The sequence below is a fragment of the Clupea harengus genome, chromosome 2, assembly GCF_900700415.2.
Source record: "Clupea harengus chromosome 2, Ch_v2.0.2, whole genome shotgun sequence".
Taxonomy (NCBI): Eukaryota; Metazoa; Chordata; class Actinopteri; order Clupeiformes; family Clupeidae; genus Clupea; species Clupea harengus.
Genome location: NC_045153.1, coordinates 21547742 through 21570241, shown reverse-complemented (window position 1 = coordinate 21570241; position 22500 = coordinate 21547742). Strand labels below are relative to the sequence as shown.

Here is a 22500-nt window from a genome sequence, read left to right as displayed (position 1 = left end):
ATCACATCATAACTACAACACTTAAAGAAAGGTGCCACCGTTCCCTACAAAAAAACAAAGGCATTCCACACAACAGCCACAAAGAGGAACCAAAGAGTGCGGCACAAAAATTGCATTTCCTGCATCAGGCCGGATCCCGTCGCACCCTCAAGCCTCCTCCACCGAAACGATAAAAGGGCCCAAGAGCAAACACTCCCCGGGATCCCCACAACAATGCCGGGGGTCCCGCGGAGGCACAAAGCCCATCAGGCCCTTTTGTTTCTCCAGGAGGGCCCTGCATGATAATCATGGTGTGTGTGCTGGGCCGGAGGGGGGCCGCGGAACCTGGGAGCAATCGGCCATTGTTCCTCACGGCGTGTGCAAGGTGCAGCTCCACTACAACACCAAGAGAGAATAAGGGCCGGCCGGCCAGCAGAATAAGCCGGGGAGAGTTTTTCTTTCTCTTTTTTATTTCGGGGCTAAATCACGAGCAAGAAAAAAGAGGTCCTTTGAGAGCCGATGCTTACCTGCGGTGGAGAGGGGGAAGAGGGAGGGGAGGAAGGAGGAGGGGAGGAAGGAGGTAGGGGAGATAAGGAGAGACAGAGAGAGAGGAAAGAGAGGGAGGAGAGGAGAGGGGGAAGAAGAAAAAAAGAAGGAAAAAAAACCCAATAACTTGCGTTTGAATTAACCTGCCATTTTCTTACTCTTTAAAGGTAATAATTATGCGAGCAGCTGGAAACTTTGGGGCTGGAATTAAAAGCTAAAAGCATGCTTGCTTTGTGATTTCTGCTTGTTCTTCAGAGAATGGCCATCAGCTCTGATGGGAAAGGATTTCACAATTGCCAAAAGAGGGGGACCAGTTTTCCCCCCTTTTCAGTTTTTTAATCTTTCTCTTTTTTTTGGGACGGGTGTCTTTCTCACACATCCAAATTGAGGCAAAAAGTAACACACGTAAATGTTGTGACATATGAATCATGTACGACTGCAAACAAAAAATAGGTGAAAATTGGCAAAGGGAGGACAGAATTCCCTCGAGTCACCGGGGTAAGTACACCACTTTTCCTATTGAGGATAGCCCCCTTTAAGAGGAAGTGAAGACGCCAACAAAACATCTCTCATGCATATGAATGGACTCTCCACACAATCAGCATGGACATGGAGATGTCAGATTATTAACATAATGGGCCACAGATTACAAGGTAAGAGCGAATAGCGGAAAACACAATGCCCCACTTCTACCTGACTATTCATTGCATTTTATGGCCCATGCAAGGTCTTTTCCTCAAGTCTTTTCTAGGGGGGAACAATGGCTGACAAAAGAGACCCCCTTTACTTTTAACATTTAAAACCAATCAGGTCACTGAGGACTTCCCTCAGGCTCGAAGTAAAAGGGTACTTGACCTGTGTGCAGGTGCTTTTGACCCCCCTTGGGGCAAGGTCACATGGCTGCCTGCTCGGGGGCCCAGAGAAGGCAGCAGGCTAGGCCTGTGTGAGGACCAGGTAGAAGGGTGAAGGCTGAGGCTAAGGCTGCCATGTTGGGGAAAGGCAGCGGAGCAGACAGCCTGCCTGGAGTCACGTGCTGGAGTGATGCGGCGCTTCACTCGCTCGTTTTGGTGTGTGAAGTGTGCGAGAGATGACACTCGTAAAGCCACACTTGTAATGTGAAATGGGATTACCTTAAGCTAGAGGCATGAGAGCACTGGCCATACAGACACACACACACACACGCGCGCGCACACACACACACACACATACTGGATAAGGCCACTCAGAATATTGCTTTGGGTAGAATGCAAAAATCTATCCCAGGCTCCCATTCATCTGGCATTTGGGAAAGCACTTTTCTCCTTCATTACACCAGTAATTCTATAAGCCAGTCAGCCAGTGATTTTCCGTTTGTGAAATACTTTCCACAGTATTAACATTTTGATAAATCCTCTTTAAAAAAAAACACACACACACACACACACACTCACACACACCCGCATGCACTCTCATTGCCAGCGTGTCTCATAACAGATTTGCAGATAGATTATCTCAGGTCTAAGGAGTTTACAAGGTGTGTTAAAACCTGAAGACAAAGAAATTGTTACTGCAGCTGTCCGTTTACTCTCTAAGAATTAAAATGGAAATAAAACATAATTAGATTTATTTTAAAAGGGAAAAGAAAGGCTGCTTGTAGTGTTATGTATGTTTTATGGTTGAAAACATGACCACATCACCATCTCTTTATTTTGTACTCTCCATCTTTCTTTCCTCTCGTCTCCTTTTTTCTCTCTCTTTCTTTAGTTCTCTTCTCTCATTTCATCTTCATCTCTCTTTCTCCCCCTCTCTCTTTCTCCCCCTCCCTCTCTCTCCCTCTCTCTCTCTCTCTCCCTATCTCTGTAGTGTTGCTTGCTCACAGTGACAACAGCACACCTTCCCCGCCTCAACAGTAGGAAGCTCTTCCCCACCCCGGTGCGATTTACACCACTGATTTGCATTGGAGCGGCTAACAGACAAGGCATGTAGACCTGGCTCTGCACCCCTCTCTCTTCTCTCTCTCCCCCTCTCTCTCTCTTCTCTCTCTCTCTTCCCTCTCTCTCTCTCTTTTCCTCTCTCTCTCTCTCTTTCTCTCTCTCTCTGTGTGTTTGGGACTTGGAATTAAATCAATTAAGAGCGCCAGCCCAGCTTTTCCGGGGCTGCCTTTCACCTGGGACCTAACCTGCTTTCCTCTCTCCCCCAGCAGCCCCCATACACACACACACACACACACACACCCTCCACAGACTTGGAATCCGCTAAATTACCCCACAAGTGGAAAGGGCATCCTCCCGGGCTAGCCTAATCCACCCGCATGCAGCCTCATTAAGTTAGCTCCAGCCTCCAGTCTCCCTGGCCGCGGGGCCCCGGTGAGCCTGCCTTTCGAGTGTTAGCCATGCCAAGGAGCTCCCTGAAAAGCCTCAACGCCGGGGCGCTAAGGCGCTAGGTGCAACCAATAAAAACAACAAAAAAACGGAGGCCAAACTGGGCAAACGAAATGGCAAGCGCGTATTTAAAAGTGAATCGATAACGGCTGAAAACCCTCCCCGTCAAGACGTGCTGTTTGGGACGGGGGTGAGCGAGAGCCCATCTGAGTCGCCTATCCTTCCCTGTCCCTCTCTCTCTCTCTCTGTGCTAGCCACTGTGGCGCCCGTGTGGAAGACACCAGGTCACCAGGCACGCTATTGACTCCCTGACCTGGGAGAGCCTAAAGATTAAGCCCTCATTAGAGCACTGGCCGACCGCGAGCAGTCTACCGAGCGCGCTCGGAAAAACTCAATGGCTCTCCCTCAGCTGCCGCCCGCTCCATACGACATCCTAATTAAGGGGAGCGGCTTTGTCGAGGACGACATGGTGGGCTGCACATTCAGAAATCAGGCCATGACAAGCACAGTGGCTGTACAGTCAAATCGATGTGCATGAATGTACATTTCGCCACAAGGCACCCGTTTGGAAAAGGCGGAAACCATGCTATGTTATCACTGTAAAAAAAACGAAATACAGAAGGCTGAGATCCTATGTGAATAAAATGTGGGTGATACTGGTTCGGTGTACTGGTTGTGGTTGATCACTTATGCATCAGTGAGGTATTCTTTTTTTTAGAAACAAACCAACTTACTACTTAACTTGCACTTACAGCAGTTACATTCCTGCACATTCCTTCACTTATTTCTTATGTAAAATAGTATTTATTGTTACACTAGGTCTCTATTGCTCGTAGCTTGATTGTTCTCTCCCTTGTACGTCGCTTTGGACAAAAGCGTCTGCTAAATGACTAAATGTAACTTCTCCAACAGATTGCCATCCATGATTGTTGTCTGATGGCCCCTCTGTTGTTTTGTCATAGACAGTAAATGCTTTAGTAGGAGGACTTATCCAAAGCAGCTTACAGTAGAGTTAAAACACTCTATACTACACCTTCGCAATGCTTCAGTATCAGGCCGACTGGGGGAGACGAAGCGATGATGTGAGCTGACCTGTAGCGCTATGGAGGCAGAGATTAGAGATACTGTACACATTCCTGCTCTCCTTCTCTCTGCTGACATTTAACACCAGCAGAGCAGAGCCACAGCCGAGGGTCTCCCTGCGGTCATCAGCTCAGAGACACTGCTTCACCCCAAAGAAGTACACACATTCCTCGTCCTATTCCCGCTATGTTCCCTGTCAAACCTGGAACAGGGATTCAATCAACCAATGACATGTTGTGTTCAATATTGATCGTTCTACAACTTTTGAAAAAAATGATGTCCATAAGATGCATCATGCGTTTGTTAGCGTGTAGCGTAATGAACATCTTGAAGGTCCCCAGCAATGTACGAACTACTGTACACAGAATAACTTTGCTTACACCCATTCCTCTGGGTTGGTGTTCACGATAACGGCTGTGGATTCAACAAGACAGTGACAGCTCTTTCTCTCAATTTCAAGTTAATAATTTTATCCATCAAGAGAAATTGAAAGAGAAAGTGAATGAAAGAGACGGCAAGACCAAGAGTGTGTGTTAAAGCCATGAGAATGCTCTTTGTCTCTGCTATTGGGAATGCCCTCCATAAAGAGCGATTGACAGAGACAGAGAGGGAGACAGGGAGGGAGTAAGAGAGAGAGAGGGACAGAGAGAAAAAACAAACATCCCTCAATTGATCTGACCCCAGCATGGCTCAGACAGGCCGACAGAGAGAGAGAGAGAGAGAGAGAGAGAGAGAGAGAGGGAGAAAGAGACTCGGCGGCATCAGGGACCCTGGGCCTCTGGCAGCACTGGCCCCTCTCTCTTAAGACGCTTGTCCTGCCCACGGGCTCTCTGTGAGGAGGCAGCGACCCGGAGGCCGGAGAGGCCCAGAGCAGCCAGACAAAGGGCGGGGTGGGGATGGAGAGGGGTGGGACAGGGATGGGGTGAGCAGGGGCTTCCTGTGGGGTTCTCCACGGGCTTCTGTGTGGTGGCCATGTGAACGCTGCTCACTGTTTGATTCTTCTGACACCTCCCATCCTTCTGTGCTGTTGTCCACTTTTTTGGGGGGTGGGGGGTGAGAGGGGAGTCGACTCCCTAATTATTTGGATAAGGCTAATTGGCACCACCCTCCTGACTCCACTGACCCCTTTGGTTGTTGTTATTTTTCCCCTGTTGTTCTTTATTTATTTATAAATCTGTGTTTTTATTTATTTATTTAAAAATGTTGTGTGCAAATGAAGTTTTTCTAGTCTGGCAATCACACCCTTAATTCAATTAAAACAGAGGTGCCAAACTGTTGATTGTCTGCACAGAGGGGAAGAGGGCCGCCTAACGAAGTGAATACCGATGTGTGATTAGCTGGTGCCTTTCCCCCAGCTGTCAGCCAAACCAACGTGAATATTCAGTTCTTTCCCCTCCACTTAACTTCTATTTAGCTCTGATGATATTTTATTAGCATTTCCCTCGGCACCCACCAGCAAGAAGCCACCCAAGGAAAAAAAAAAGAAATCAGCGTTTGACGCCATTGTCTGTTCCCTCAAACAATGTTCATCTCGACTTCCCAGTTTTTTGGCTTCCTGGAAAAAGTCTGTGTGTGTGTGCTTGCGTCTGTATATTTTTGGTGATTTAATATGCACTGCACCAACATCCAAGCTTACCAGATGAACAAAAAAAGAACACCCTGTCTTTTGACTCCATGTTGAATATTTATACTACAGTTCACTGCTGCCTTTTCTAATGGGGTAACGTGCAGTTTGGCAGAAAGCTGTGGTTCCAGGAGGCGGTGAACTTGACAACACTTTCCTCTGGCCCTGTGCGATGCCTTCACTGAGCATTGGATATTCTCTGAGGTTTGTCTTGTACAGGCCTTGACAATAAGGCAGAGCATCCTTCATTCACCTCACCTCCTTGATTTTCTTCTCCTTCCTCAGTCCCACCTCCACCATCACCTCCTCCCGTCTCCTTTCCTCTCCTCTCCTCTCCTCTCCTCTCCTCTTCTCTCATCTCCTCTCCTCTACTCTTCTCTCCTCTCCTCTTCTCTCCTCTCCTCTCCTCTCCTCTCCTCTCCTCCACTCCACTCCACTCCACTGCACCCATGATGACACACTCACCCCTAATGTCTGGACGTGGTGGCGAACTCGCCTCTTGTCAGACCGGCGCACCTCGATCATTACTCCCCCCCCCTCCCATTTCCACCCAAACCCCCCCCCCGCATGCACCATGTATTGATTCGATGCGAAAACAACTGTCCAGTCCAAATAAACACTATGTCAGCGACCCATTCAAGCTAACGAAAATATTAGCACAGCATGATCCAGCCAGACCAAGCCATGGGGCTACTGGTGCTGCTGGTTCCCCCCCCGACCTCCTGTGGGGTTGGAGCGAGGTGGGTTGATGGGGGAGGTGGTGGTGGTGGTGGTGGTTGTGGTGTTGTTGGTGGGGGTTGTCTGAAGAAGGGTCAGGCCGCTAACATCACGAAGGCCTCTGCTTTCACGAAGTGCATAGCTACTTGCTCTCCTCACCCCACCTCACCCCTCCCGACTCCCTGGTCAACCCAAAACAGAAGGGTGGCGAAAAAGAGTGGAAGTGACATCGGTCCCCTGCCATTGATTAGTTAAGTCATGGGCTGAGGGGAGGCGCGACGGAGGGGAGCCAAAGGGCCAGGGGGCCACGAGGGGCCAGGATGCCTCCCTTTCTCTCCTCTCCTCTCCTTACGCGACCACTCAAATGGTGTTAATTCAGGGTTAGGGCACACGCAAACCTCCCCACGTCCCTCCAAGGGCCTCCAGGACCTCCTTCTGACCCCTTGGAGGGTCCCGGACGAGGCAGCGGGGAGGCTTGTTGGCTTCGGGGGGATGGGGGATGGCGGGGGGGGGGGGGGGTTCAGTCTGGACGGTGGCCCCAGCATGCTGCAGTGGTGCGCGGAGGCAGGGCTCGGCACAGCGTCAGGGGGGGCGGCTGCGCTGCTTTTTTAAGGTCATGCTAATTGCCATCCTCCACCAGCCGCCCTGCGCTCCTTGCTTAGCTGTGGCTGCATTCAAAGAGGTGGTGCAGGTGTTAGGTGCCCTTTAGACCCTTAATTAAATACCACTGCAAAGGTTAATGCACCGAGCCAGGTACTACATCCTATGTTTAGAGCAGGGGCCGTAAAACTCTTGCACTCGTCTGTGTGTGTGTGTGTGTGTGTGTGTGTGTGTGTGTGTGTCTGTGTCTGTGTGTCTGTGTGTCTGTGTGTCTGTGTCTGTGTCTCTGTCTCTGTGTGTGTGTGTGTGTGTGTGTGAGTGTGTGTGTGTGTGTGTGTGTGTGTGTGTGTGTGTGTGTGTGTGTGTGTGTGTGTGTGTGTGTGAGAGAGAGAAAGCGAAGAAAGACAAAGAGAGAGAGAGAGAGAGAAAAACCATTTGTATCTTCTTAACTAGAACCTAAAACTAATAAAATGTTGAGTAATTTCTGTCTCTTCACTCCCTTCTTTTGGAAGATGCTATCTATCGGTCAAAACATCATTAACCTGCACCTGAGAAAAACTTGGAACTGTCTGCTGTGCTTAAGTTTATATTTAATTGGGACAAATTAAAATTGCTAAGTGGATTTGAAAGGCTATCTGCAGACACTGGTCTTGCACATTCCAGCTTCCGAGTGTAAGCTCTAGCACCTGTAAGACTAAAAAACTAAATCTAATAGGACGGAGGCTATATAAAGAACAGTTGTCACCCTCTAAAGAACCTAATAGACAGTTTGCCTGACCCCTTGATAATGAGTACCATCTGCTGAGGAGTAATATAACAATCCAGCACTGAGGACAAACCGCAGCCACAACACATTAGGTTGGATGAAGTCTGCACAAAATAGATTTATTTTAACTTTTGATGAGGAGATAATTTGATTATAATGAGTCTGAGGAAAGTTATTTTTCTATTCAACACAAAACTGGATAAATAATTAGCTTTGTAAATTACCTTATGTGATATTGCATGGTTTCACTTCGCTCTCTGCTTCCTAAGCCTATCCACACATAGACACAAAAGAACATAAAATCAATACTCTCGTTTTAACATACTTAAGACGGTATAAGCAGTTTACATTTGTGGATTTCTTAATAGGGGAATTGGATTATATGATCTTGTTCCCCAGTCAGTGCAGGAAAATAATAAAACTGTTAGATACTCTGTTTGATCCATCATGAAAATATTAACACGGATCCACACAGAGGAATTGTATGCGTCACAAAAGGACTGCAAAATTCAGGAGGAACCCCCCGAAACGGCTCCTTTCAGGATGTGTCTTTGAAGCACATACACGTATAGTCAAAGAAAAAAAAAATCTAAACCAAAAAAGGCACTTCTGCATGGCGGAGCATGTGAGGCTGACGTGCCTCTCCCCGAGAATCTCCTCACTGAACCAATCACACAAAAACACAGATCACAGATCAGTGCACAGTGAAAAACGTGCACTTTTGTGGATTCATTTTTTTTTCTTCCACCAAAAAAATTAAATGAAAATATGGGGAGGGGAAATGAAATAATAACCTTCGTCGTCAGTGTCAGTGGCATTGTCTGGCTAACTAGGCGCAGCTGCGGCCATACAGTCTATGAGATTGATATGACATCAGGTTCCAGCACACAATTAACATGGCTGACCCTAATTAACGGCTGGCCACTGTCAAGTTTTTCATGAGCAACTCTGCCAAAAAGGCGAGATTTGGCTCCTTAAGCCTCCCCGTGACACCACACAGAGAACTACACACACAGGAAGTCTCCGGAGCCCAGCGTTCGCCTCAACCCAGAAGCATCCTTTTCTCTCTTTTTTCAAAACAGTTCCTTTGGTACTGGAAATCTGCACACACACACACACACACACAAAAAAAAACGGTTTGGTGGAACCAGGAGCTGGAAAATGGTAAAGAAGCTGCCACAGAAGGACACGCAAATATCCGTCTTGGTTATTGTGAAGTATGATAGCCAAATCACCAGGGAGAAGGGGGAACATTCCCATTGAGCACATCCCCATGGGGTGCAAGGCATTCTGAACACATCCTACGCATGCAAACCCTAATTTGAATGGTCTTCTTTAAAGCATTGGTCATACAGAGGGGTCTTTCTAAAAATGCATTTGTCAACATAACACCACTGTCTGTCTGTGTGTGTTTGTATGTGTCTGTGTCTCTGTGTGTATGTGTGTGTGTGTGTGTGTGTGTGCTAATTCAACACATTTAATATTCATCGAGAGCCCAGAAGCGTCATAATAAAAAAAAAAAACGCCCTTTTTTTTACATTTTCATAGCCATATTCCAGCCCCAGCCTGTGTAATCTCAGTTAACATGAGCCCATTCCCATTCTGCCGCGCGCCGCCCCACCCCCCGCGGAGGTTTTGTTGTTTCCTGTTTTGTTAAATAATTAATTCCTCCCTGCCATCCCTCCCATAATCTATATCCCTCCATATGCAAAAGGTTCCTCTCCATGCATCTCCACTTTTTTCACCACTGCAGAGAGCAAGATAGACACACGTCTGTCTCCCGCACCTCATCAGCCAAAAACCACAGCAGCACGAGGAAGATGATGATGATGAGGAAGAGGAAGGTGGAGTAGACGAAGAAGGTGTTTGATTGTGTGCTCATATTTTTTGTTATTTTTGAATTTTTTTGTTTTTGCTATGGCGGCGGGGACTAGTCCTGCGCAGGGCCGATGTTTTTTAATCCCCCCCCCCTCTCTTCCTTCAGAGATGGCTCTCCTCTGGCTCTCCTCTGGCTCTCCTCTGGCTCCTGGCCGGCTCCAGCCCTTCAGTGGAGTTCAATCTCAAACTCCAGGCTCCTCCAGTCCAGTCATTTCATCCTCCGTCACATCCTCCCATCCACCCCGGCGCAAACAACTGGACTTCTATATTCTCCTCACTCTGTCGCTTCTTTTTTTTTCCTTTCTTTTTGCAGCCCCTATGTCGGGGCTAATATACCCCTCCCTCCTTCCATCCTTCTCTCCCTCCCTCTCAATCCCCCTTTTCTTTCTATCTCCATCTCTCACCATCTCTGCCTCTCTCTCTCTCTCTTTTCCTGTGGTGGTTCACATTTGGGGCTGGGGCAGCTTCTCTGGTGCTCCCTACGGCGTGGGCTGAATCCAGCGGCCACCTGCAGCAGCCGCCAGTGGCACAGCCGGGGCCCCCTTTGATATCGGCGCGCCCGCCGGCCCCGGCCACATTCACGCCCGAACACCACCGCAAAAACCACCGGCTAATGTGCAAATATCAAACAAACGCTCCCCTTCTCTTTTTCGCCTTTTTTCTCTCAACCTTTTTTTTCCCACTCTGCTCTCTCTCTCTCTCTCTCCCTCTGTCTTCATCTCTCTCTATCTCTCTCTGTCTCTGTTTCTAGCGCTCTGGTCTTTCTTCCGGGGCTTTGCATTGGGGGTATGTTTAAGCCGCTGGAGCAGGCAAGCCCGGGCTCTTTCAGGCGCACAGCTTGGGCTCCCCGTCTGGCCCTGTGGCCTCCGCCAGCGCCTCCATATTAGCACTGCTTTTGTTAGTGGGAGCTGGGCCAAACACACACACACACACACACACACACACACACATACACACACACACACCAGACCAGCCATAGCCGCCATTTTCACACACACATGCACAGTCACATGTACACACACGCAGCCACACCAAGGCACCGGAGCTGTCCAGAAATAACGGCGATACGCAGAAGGGGCATATGGACGGTAGGCTGTACGGTGCCATGCAAATGGTTTTTTTTTTCATACGAAGAAAACAAACAGAAATGCAAGCAGGGGTAAGGGGGGGCGGGGAGACTGTATCAGCGGCACACCAGAAATATGAGGATCAAATCAAAAAGAAGGGAGAGCGAGACAAAAAGAGATGGAGAAAGAGAGAGAGAGCAGAAGAAGAAAAAAAGAAGAGAGAGATTCTTTTGTGAAATACTAGAGAGCCTTTAATGGTGCAGTGGCCCCGCCCCGCCCCCCCCTCTGCATCATCCCCCAGCTGTAGAGGTTGTGCTAATTAACAGCACCGGTCTGCAAAGGAGCCAACTGTGTACATTAAGTTACGTGACAATCCTCCACTGCTATTAGTTCACCAGTACAAAGCACCGGTAAGTGAATATATTGACAAAGAGAGAAAGAAAGAGAGCGAGGGCTATATGGGTAGCCAACATTGTTTATGCATTCAGATTGAGGAGGCAACATTCACAGCCAGCTCCTAGGCAGCACCCCAGGAAGACAAGGATAATTAAGTGAATTGACTAAAAGGGATGCAATGAATATCCCTGCACAGCGTCAGGCCAAAGCTGTGTGCAAATTAAAGCCAGGTTTTCCGACGAGCTAAATATCAATTCACCCGATGCTGGAGGAGGAAAAACAGAAGAATACATTCAGGGCGAGCCCTTCTCCCCTCCGATAGTGGCATGTGCCCACCTCTTCATTTGCTAATACCTCTCCAAGATGATTGTTTTAGGGGGGGGGGGGGGGGGCTGACATACACGTGCACCCTCATCCAGTCAGCGATGTCATCCATAACAAGCTCACTTGACACCATCATTCAGCCACCCCTTCTAGAGAAGAGGTACCTAAGGGGCCGTTAGCTATTAATGGTGTTTTGTCAAAAAAGAGAGATGTTTATTGAGTAACAACAGTGTTGCGACAGCCGGTGGGGTTTTCAAGGGCCTGGTGAGAGACTGCTAGCAGCTCTGATGGTGAGGGGTTTTTTTTTCAACACACTCGTGCGTAAAAACATACAGGTAGTTGAATTAATAAACAGTGAGATCGTGCGTGCAAACAAACACGCATGCATGTTGAAAAACAAACGTACGCATTGTTAACACACACAAATGCGCCATCTCCCTCTCTCTCTCTCTCTCTGCTTTTTCTCTCTCCCTCTTTCTCTGTCAGTCAAACACTCCCAAATAAACACACACACACACACACCTGAGGAGCATGTGGTGATAAAACTTTGGCTAATTAAGTGACAGACAATTGCACTCGGGGGAGACATTCCTGGGAATTACCATCAACAACTGGATCAACATAGCGGGGAAGAGGGGCTGTTTACAGGCCTGTTGTTCGACACTTTCCCCTTTCACTAAGGTGCTAAAATCACTCATCGCTCACACTCTCTCCTCTGCCATTGTTACAGGGCATCCAAACACACTCTGGGACAAATACACTGTAAACTGAGGCTATACAAACACCATTAGGTTGAATGGTTTTTAAATGAAATGGACACCATGGGTACCAGTATATGGTATTAGTCATGAGTAGAGAAGAGATGTGTGGTCAGATAAAGATTCAAATATAGTCCTTTTGTAGACAATTTGATCCATTTTCACTTTCAATAGCCTGGTCATTTTCACTTCTAATGGCCAGGTCAATACTTTGACGGATCAGCTTCAGGAGTATGAAGGCCGTATGTATCTCAACAAACTAAAATATATACCATCCCTGTTCGCCATAATGCTACCAAAAACAATTACTCAGCAAAACAGCAGTTCAAAACTGAGCTGCCATTAAAACCATGACAGCAAAGGATTAGGTAAGAGGCCAAGCCATGTTTGAGCTGACAGTAAGATGATAAGGACATCAGTTAAGACTATAAAATTCAGCATGTCATGTGGGTATGTACCAGAGGTCACTTTTTTTATCCCCCAAAATCCTGGGTCCATATTCCATCTAGGACAATTCCATTCAGACTCATTAACGTGAGGAGGTGTACAAATTCAGTGTCCATGGTAACATGACATTTCCCAAAATAATAACCTAAGACTACAGGTAGGTTCTTCTCTGGGCTGGTGCACAGGCACTATCTCCCTGCCCCACACTATCATTTCCTGGTAATGATCCTCTTATAACATTGATTGGATCACTCCATTAGTGTGATCCTATTAGCGCGTGGGATACGCAACAAGACGTGGCACCAGCACTGCAGTCTGGTAGTTCCCATCCGTCAATCCATATCACGGTGACATTTTGGGGTCTTCCGGCTCAGCCCACTTCAGTCGCTTCCTAAAATCATGACACAGTTGGAGTTGCACGCCGACATCATGAAGTGAATCACAAAGAGAGGAAGAGAGACATAACAGGTACAGGGCTGCTGCTTGAGGAATCTGTGACTCCAATTCTAACTCTGACTCTAAATGCACAGCTTACTGAACAGCACACACACACACACACACACACACACACACACACACACACACACACACACACACACACACACACACACACGTTTTGCTCCAACTACAAAATGCAAAGCTTACTACATTGTGCGCACACTTCACTGTGTCTTGAAACCCAGAGCACACTGAATTGTACACACACACACTTTCATCTAACTCCAAACGCAAGTGCAAGCTGAATTGTACACACACACACACACACACACACACACACCTAGCTCTATAACTCCAAACACAGTGCCGGCTGAATGGTGCACACACGCTCTGCCGTGCATATGGTGCCAAAGCAGCGCTAGCAGCCAGTGCCAGGTCATACGGCTAACTAAGCTTTGTGTTCATACCGCTGCTCCTTCAATCCACGAGCCTGGACCACAGCCAGGCAGAGAAGGGGATGAGCCATTCACCGAGGTAACGACAGAGGTCACAGAGGCATGGGAGCCGCGCCGTTGTGCCGACCTCGAGCCAAACCAGGATGCTATGCTGAGCTACGCTATGCTACACAAGGTGCACACACACACATACACACACAGAGATACAGGGACTCGAGGTAAAACTGCGACAGATTCCCAGCCTGTGGGAAAGTAAAGTATTTGTGAGCAGGAGCTGTGGGGTTACAAAGTGAGGACACGCAAAGCAGATTGTGCGGACCACATGTGCAATACGCATAACACAGTAGTGGGCTCTTGTTTGTGGGCTTTCTAATTACCTCTGTTTTGCATTTCAGATTTTTTAGGGTTTTTTTCCCTCCCTGTTTTGGCAGGACTGCAGTTTGCAATGCTAATTTCATGTCAAGGAATCCATCTGCATGGTAAATAATCTTGGGATTCATTTTGTTAGGAAGGTAGTTTTTTTTTCTTTTTTTCAAATGACATCACCTGTGTTCTGTCCACTTTTCTATAACATGGCTGAATATAACATTCACTGAATAGAAGGAATGCAAATGTCTCAATCTATTGTGTAGGAAGTACTGACAAAAAGCTGTGAATGTTCCAAAATGTTCAACAAATAGCCCATAGGTAAACGACACAGAGGGAAAGACTCCCTTGAGTGTATTCTTTTGTGTACTATGCATGGTGCATTCTAGATTCTTCACAAAGCAGGAAAGAACTGAAGTGCACATCTCCTGGTTAACTGCGCTATTCACCTGCCACCACTGTCAGTCTGTTCCTATAGAAATGCTGTTTCACTGTGGAGTTCAAATTGCAAAATATATATATATTTTTCCTTTAAATTCCCACTCAGAGTGGAGCTGTTCTATGCTAGCAGAGTAAAATGTAGTCTGCATTTTCAAATCGAACTAGGAGAGGACAAGAGGACAAGAACGGAGAGTCCTTTTTTTTTTAAACGTGTATATTTTTTCCCAAGGTCCTCAAAGGTTAAACTGAAGTGGCTGGTAACAACTCTATTATGTGGTGAGTCCCTCATTGGCAAACAGGAGCTTGGCATGTAAAAAACTGCAGAGGAGTCGGTCGGCTGTCCCGAGAGACCCGTGTGCACAGCGGGTTAACCTGTCAGGGCTTTTTTTAAGGCCTGATTGCCAAGCCCCCCGTAGCTCGAGGTAAACTGACAATTTTCCATCAGCAGGGAAGGTGGCTTTATTAGCAACGTGGAGGAGAGAAGGAGAGAGAAAAAAATAAATGCGGAGGAGCACGGAGGCATTGTGCCTTAACGACGGCAGATTAACACGAGCAAGGCCCGATCAATTAGCACGATGCTGTGACATTACTGGGAAAGGCGATAAATAAAAGTCTGTTCCGGAAAACTCTGGGGTCAAATTAATCTGCCGTTGCTCAGAATGCCGAGAGATAACACATTAGTATTCATACAAAATGCAAATCGTGCACGCTTACATCAACACATTGGGATAAATATGCTAGACTGTAAAGAGGGTGGAAACCTATTTGTCCTGCTTTGGAACAGCAGCTGCACATGTTGAGATGCTATGTCAGATGTTTTGAGACACCTGGAATAAACCCATACAGCCGTAGGAACACACAGCCTAGGCGTCGATGAAATAGGTCTTGCACCGGAAACTGCTGACAGGTGGAGTTGGTTTTCTGCAGCTCAGGTCTTGAGTGAGCATCAGTGGGCTCATATTCTCCGAACAGCAAATCAATATGTTCAAAAGCTATATATGTGAATACAGATTTCAGAGGCGGGCACACACAAACACCTACACACACATACACACAAACAGGCATATGCACACACAAACACACACACACACACACACACACCTCACAATACAAGCACATTTGGGCTGCTCTCACCTTCAACTGAACCATATTTGAAAAGGTAATAAGCAAGTCGAGTGAGTTTCTCCTATCTGCTACCGAGATCTGTTGACTTAAGGAATTTTTCTGATATATTTTTATGAAAGAGTACTCATGACATGTAAATGATAATGTAAATACATATATACAAAGAATACATTTTTGCTATAGCATGTTTGAGGCATGTGGGTCGTCTATTCATCCCATGTCCGTAAGGAGAATAATTGGCGTTTACACAACACTAAAATTCACGACCTGGATGAAGACTGAATTACCAAAAGGGGCACGGATATGATTTGATTCCAGTTTAATAGGCACATTCATTACAGCACTGGATATCTCAATCACCAATTTAACCAAGAACAATGAATTATTCAGCCAATCAGGGCAAAACACACATATATACATAACCCATTAGAGTCACACCCAGGCTTTAATAAGGAGACGCTGACAGAGAAGACTGACACCAGGTCTGGGGGTGGAAACCCTGCCGGTCGGGGGGCCATTTGATCCGGGCCCTTGATTAACTCATCGTCTGTCCACTTGTCCTCCAGACATGTGCTGACATGTCATAATCGTCATAACTCTCATCAGTAGCCCGGTTTGCGTCCTCCCGGCTCCCTGATTGGGGGGCCTGAATTCCCACAAGGCTGCTGGTTAATGCTTAATAATTCCCCTTAGCTTCACACGAACCCTACCGCGGGCCCTTCAATTAAAGCGAGGAATATGTAAGCGCTTGCTGATGAAGAGGGCTGGACTCTTGTAAGCTTTGTCTTTTATTTTAGGTGTGAGATGAGAGGCGCAAAAACAATCGCCGGCGAGCCGGACGACCTCACGCAGACTCAGATTAGTCATCTCCCATCGCCGGCCATTATTTCAAATAAAATCACAAACGCTCTTGCTGGAGCGCCTTCGCCACCAACATTATTTCCAGCCAGTGCCAGCAAACTGTTTCAATGAGCAACACAGAAGTAAAAATATATATATAGGGCACGCATGCTTACCGCACGCACACAAAAAGAAATCTCGACACAAAAACACAGCTGTGGCACGCGCTACCTTCAAATAGCTTCTCCCCTTTCCTCGTTTCATCTTTCTCTTTTTTTTATTTCCTGTGACAATATCTGTCACGAGTGCGGGCGGCTTTCAAGCAATTCCCCATCCTCCTGCTTCGATGCGAGCAGCTGTCAACAGTGTTTCTGATTTATTTGTCAAGTGGCGGAGGGGATGAGGGCTTGCGAGGATCTCCCCTAGTCCTGCGAGTGGAACCACCAGAGACTGCGATCCTCCACCCACCCACCCCCACCCACCCCCTACCGGCCCCAACATACGCCTGGCAAGGTGGGAAGCAAAATGTGCCCATTTCCTCTCCAACCAGGAGCTGTTTACTTATCAACACCTCTTTTGAGACGCTGTCCCAGCGATGAGATGGGCACGGTGACAGGAGAGATGTGTCTTACATGTACTCACACACATACATACACACACACACACACACATGCACACACGCACACACACACACACACACAGGCTCGCTGCGGAATATCATTTCCTTTCCTGTCTTTTGCTTCACAGGCGTGTTTCATATGTATGGGCTGTGAGTCACTCTCTCTCACACACACTCGCACACGTAGTCACACGCACTCACCTACATAGACTCCAACACCTGAAAGCGTGCAATGCGACCTAAAAAAAAAAATGTCTCAGTTTACAGTAGGTTTTCATCTTGCTGTCAAAACACACCTCTCTCTCTCAACAGGAACACATGCGGAGAGAGAGAGAGAGCACCAAACCTCTCTCATCATCACCTCTCTGCGCTTCACCAGGAGGTCACAACCATCCCTCTCACTCTCTCTCTCACTCTTTCTCCCTGTCTCTATCTATCTATCCATCTATCTATCTACCTATCTATCTATATATATATCTGTCTGCCAGTCTATCTATCTCACTTTCTCTTTCTCTCTCTCCCTCCCTGGGTTCAGAGAAGTCACCCACCCAAAAACAGCTCATTGCATCTTGCATACAACAAAAAACAGGTGCTCTAAACATTACTGATTCGAGTCACTAAACCAATGATTGATGGCTTATTTGTGATGGAGAGGAAGGAACACATACTTTGCCATCTTGGGGATCTTGGGCACTATGATTCACTCTGGGGTGGGTTGGGGGGGCATCTTGGCAAACACAAACGTCTAATTACAAATGAAGTGAGAAAACGAGTGTTGCACCTACTCCACTTCCTTCTCCCGAAGACGTTCAAAGAAAAACAAACGACTGAATGATTCATCAATGGAGTGGGGCTGTGTATTAAAATGCACTGGGACCCCCATCCTAGACTGACATGGGTTTTGTTCTATGAAAGACACAGTTATTAGTCACTACACTCTGACTCATTGCGTATAACATTTCTAGGGAATCATGTTATCTGCACACATCTTAGGATGTGGTGTTCCTCCGTGGCTTTGGAGAGGGAGATTCTTGTGTCGTAATGAAAATCGTTTCCTGATTTTTGTCAGTGTTCATTTTTAACTTGCCAAAGACAAAGATGTTTGGCATTAACAAATGCACATTTGCTTCAACGTCACCCGTTCAGGCAGCTATATATACTGTTGCAAAAGGTTAATGACATTTGTCAACAGAAGTTGCCTGCTTTCTTTTGAAATGCAAAAGAGCTGTGTGCCAAATGGCAGGGATTAAACTTAAGCTCGAGCTGTGCCCTAAGATGTAGGGGGAAAGAGAGAAAGATGACCTTTAAAAACATAGGTCAGCACTTGCTCCAGCTGTCTGCGAACCATGTAGACATCACATACATATACACAGATGTCATCATCACGCACTGTCTCTGATGCTATCTGACATCCCATTTGTTGCTCGCCGACTTCTAGCCTGCCTCTCTTCCAACACGGAAAGCTGAGCAGGCCAGTTTTGATTTAAGCAGCAGCCACGCGAGCCTTGATTAGCCTATCCTGTGGTCTGTGTAAAACGGTGCTGGACATTGACATGCGTCGGGTGCTACCTGACAGGCCATCGACAAGCTCACTGACCATGAGCACGTTTACTGTCAGGGGACCTTCGGCCTCCAGCCGGGAAAACTTCGTGCTCAAAGTCAATCAAATTATCCCACCCCCACTCCCACCCCCTCCCCCCTCACTCCCCTTTCCAACCCACCGGCTCAAGCATGGGGCAGAAAAAAAAGCCTGCGAGTCGGAACGCATGGCGACTGAGTCGTTGATTACGCTGATGAAGCGGACCAAAAACGCACCGCATGGGGTGAGACATACATTGACAGGCACGTTCGGAAGACGAGCAAAATGAAAACAGAAAAAAACACAAACTGGATTCTACCAGTAGCCCTCGAAAGACAAAAAAAATAAGAAAATAAGTCATTGATGGATTCCCCCCACTTTCCACCTGGGAGATTGTTTTGAAGCAAAAAGAAGAAGAAGAGGAAGGAGAGGAGAAACGTCTCAAAATCGTGGCGGTATTTGCATGAGTCGTGGGAGACATTTGCTTTGCATTCGGAGTTCCCAGTAGGGAGCTCAACCTCCTCTTGAGAGAACCACAAGAGTGGAAAAATAAAATTAGGCAGCGGCGTCACAACTTACGGCACGCCGATAAACATGCCTACCCGGGCTACGCCGGTGGGGTTTGGTGTCACTGTACTGAGATTCACTCTCTGCTTTAATAAACTGTGGCTGGCTGTGGCGGACCACTCCGGAGGAGATTGATGTGCAGAGTCAGAAACTTGCTTTCCATTTGATTGCCATACTCCCACTGATTTCAGGCCAAACCTCTTAGAATTAAGCGGCATTTAATGTGCGAGGCTTCCTTCGGCTAGCTTCGGGGGAGTTTGTCAGAGGTGGTTGCTGCAAAATACAAACAGCTGACAGGTGCTGGAATGCTTGTTTGTGGCTGCTCCTGGGAGGGGGTCCCTCCTTCTTCAGCTTTCCCGAAGGCCAGCATTGGCAGTCACTCTTGTCAACTAAATCTTTTTTTGAATTAAGTTTTGTTTGGCAAACTATTGTTCAAACAAATGTGCATATCAGCGGGACAGGAGCCAGTGAGGGTCAATTTAAATTTGGCACTGCTAGTTGTTCTTTTTCCAAAACATGATGGAGATACCATATATTTACTGCCAGATCACAACATTGCTCAGTAAAGCTGATCAAATGCTTTTGACACAAAATGCTGAAGGCAGAATATCAGAAAGTTTCAAAACTTTCACAAGGCGACACATGTAACTCTCTGAACTTGTGACTTTTAACAGTGTCAGCATAACTCAGAAATAACAACATATCACAGAGGAATGACAATGGCAAGTAACTTCACAAAGTCCTTATGGCAGTTTCCATGACGAAGTTTAACAAAAGGCCTATAGTAGAGTTAAGACTGTTCCATTACATCATTAAAGCCTTACTTAAGAACTCCTTGGGTTTCTTAACATTGGTGGACCCTTGGGGCAGAACACTGGTCTGTTTGAAGATCAAAGGCACTGAGGTGAGACATGATGTTTATGGGTGTTGAGGAATTGAACATTTCCTGACGTTAATAAGTATATACATCATCTAAACAGACAGGTACAGACCGTACGCAAACTAAACCAGGGCAAAAAGAGACTTAAAGGCTATCAAAATGAGGGCCAAAAGTATGTGAAGGACTTCTTTCTCTAGACACACACGCTAAACGTCTTGGATTCCATACTGTTTCTTCTCAGACGTGGATAGAAATAAATAATTTGTATAATTGAGAAAGACTACAAAAATCAGTAATAAAACGTACTTTCAATAGCTATAAATAAATAGCTGTCATTCATTTTATTATTTGTGGGGAACATTACTGGCTCCAAAATAACTATAACCAACAGCACAGACCTTACACCAACCTTCTTATTAGTTGCCCTGGTGGGTGGGTAAGGCCTATGGCAAGTAGCAAGAACCCCACAGTATAGGCCCACCTGTAAAAAGACAGAAAAAGAGAAAATCCCTCATTCACATGAGGACACGAGTCATAAAATATTGGAACAAATCACCATCATTACAAGCACAGGTTATTTAAAGAGCATACAGGAAGGAGAGGATAACTTGAAATTGACTAAATGTTCCATTTCGCCCTGAAGAACTCTCTGCCAAGCAGCCAGGGAGGGAGGCAAAGCCACGCTTGCCCAGGGCCAGCGAGTGTGTGGTGTGTTTTTGTGCATGTGTGTGTGTGTGTGTGTGTGTGTGTGTGTGTGTGTGTGTGTGTGTGTGTGTGTGTGTGTGTGTGTGTGTGTGTGTGTGTGTGTGTGTGTGTGTGTGTGTGTGTGTGCGTATGTGTGTGTGTGTGTGTATGTGTGTGTATGTGCATGCGTGTGTTTGTGTGTGCGTGCATGTGTGTGTGTGTGTGAGCGTGTGAGGGGGGGGCTGTCTGAGTGTGTGGGAATGTCTGAGTGTGAGTGTGAGTGTGTGTGTGTGTGTGTGTGTGTGTGTGTGTGTGTGTGTGTGTGTGTGTGTGTGTGTGTGTGTGTGTGTGTGTGTGTGTGTGTGTGTGTGTGTGTGTGTGTGTGTGTGTGCATCTGTCTGTGTGTGTGCTAACCCCCACTCTGCAGCCCTTTAAATCACTGAGGCCACACAGGCTGGCCTTGCCAGGCATCTGCGTATGAAAGTGAGAGAGTGTTTGGACCTCCAGACCACTGGTGTCTGTGCCACTCTGTCATGGCAGCTTTGCCCTGTTAGTGCCTGTGCCTGCGCCTGCTTTCCGACAGCTGTCCGTGTGCTTGGCTTGCTTCTCTGTGAGGTGACAGTCACTGCGACTCCCTCCCAAGTCCACATTCGTCTCACTGGGAAAAGGCAGTCACAGCAACTGCTACACCACACATAGCAGGCAGGAGTCTGGAATACACAGGATATTCTGCTGTGCACAGACTTCCAGGTACACAGGGCACTAGGGATGAGAGAGAAGGACCCATCATGAGGAGCACTAGACAGGCCACATTCTGTGTTGGCTTGAATGGGAGAGGAGGTGTTTTTTTCTGTCAGCAAAACGTTAGCTCACATTAGTGTATTTTGCGTGCTATAGACACAATCAAATAAGATAAATATTGTCAGCTAACGCCCTCTGAACCTGTCTTTTTTTTGCAGACAAAGGTGCCAGCTTTCCAAAAGGTACAGTTGCTTGTACATTGACAAATACAGCTAACACTAACGCCCTCCCAAACTGCACATCTGTGTTTTGTTATTGTTCAATTAACGTCTTTCGTCAGAAGTAATGCGACGGGCTTTGTGTTGTCATGTCTTTCCGAAAGTAACGATGCTGTATACCTCATCGCTGATATGGTCATTACGTTCTGTCTACAGACCCGTAGCTTGCGTTCTAACCACATACGTCGGGAAGTCGCCCTAATAAGAAGACAAAAAAGTTCGTGGGATGTTTCTGAAGCACTGTGACGCACGATGGGGAAGGTATACATTTGTTATTGCAGTATCACGATTATTTGAAGTATTCAGGTAATTTAACGTATTCAGTGCATATGTGGACCAAACACCTGAGATGTAAATCTTTGCAGATCAATATAAAGTGAACGTCACTACATACTGACCCAAAGTAACAATACTGTAGGTGATCCCATTTCCTTATTGATTTTTTACCGTCTAATCATTGTTTCACAGTTGCCAGAACCAGAAAAAATTAAGTTTTCATTTCATTTTCATTATTCCGAAAATGACAAATGCTTAATTTTATTCGACACCCTAAACCTGAAAAAAAGCTCCTATTTTAAATAAAACCATTGACTAAATTACAATTTCATCCGAAGAATGGTTATGGTTATGTTTGTGCACCTCGGCTAAAAAACAAGATATTGCGAGCTAGGCTTATTCCACTTATACACAAATGTTTTGACAACAGCCCTGACATAATCCACTAATTTGACCCCTCACTTCATACGCATGCATTTTCTGTCAAAGGTGAATCAACGAACTGAAATGTCTATGGCACACCGTCGTGCTTATGAGGGTTTTCTTTACCAAAGTGTTTTAAAGAAATAGACCATAGGCCTACAGTAGGCCTGTCTTTTTAATGCAGGCTTTACAAGAAGAAAAGCAGATAGCCCAATAAGTCAAGAATGATATTCATCCCCACAG

At 46.6% G+C, this 22500-nt stretch overlaps 1 long non-coding RNA gene across 1 annotated transcript in view; it reads right to left on the bottom strand.

Annotated features, from left to right (window-relative positions):
* The window catches only part of LOC122133720, a 48469-nt gene that overhangs the window by 12486 nt on the left and 13483 nt on the right, over nucleotides 1–22500 (bottom strand). The window contains exon 2 of the long non-coding RNA XR_006152942.1: nucleotides 20265–20336. This is a non-coding gene — a long non-coding RNA (uncharacterized LOC122133720). The remainder of the gene's footprint in view (nucleotides 1–20264; nucleotides 20337–22500) is intronic.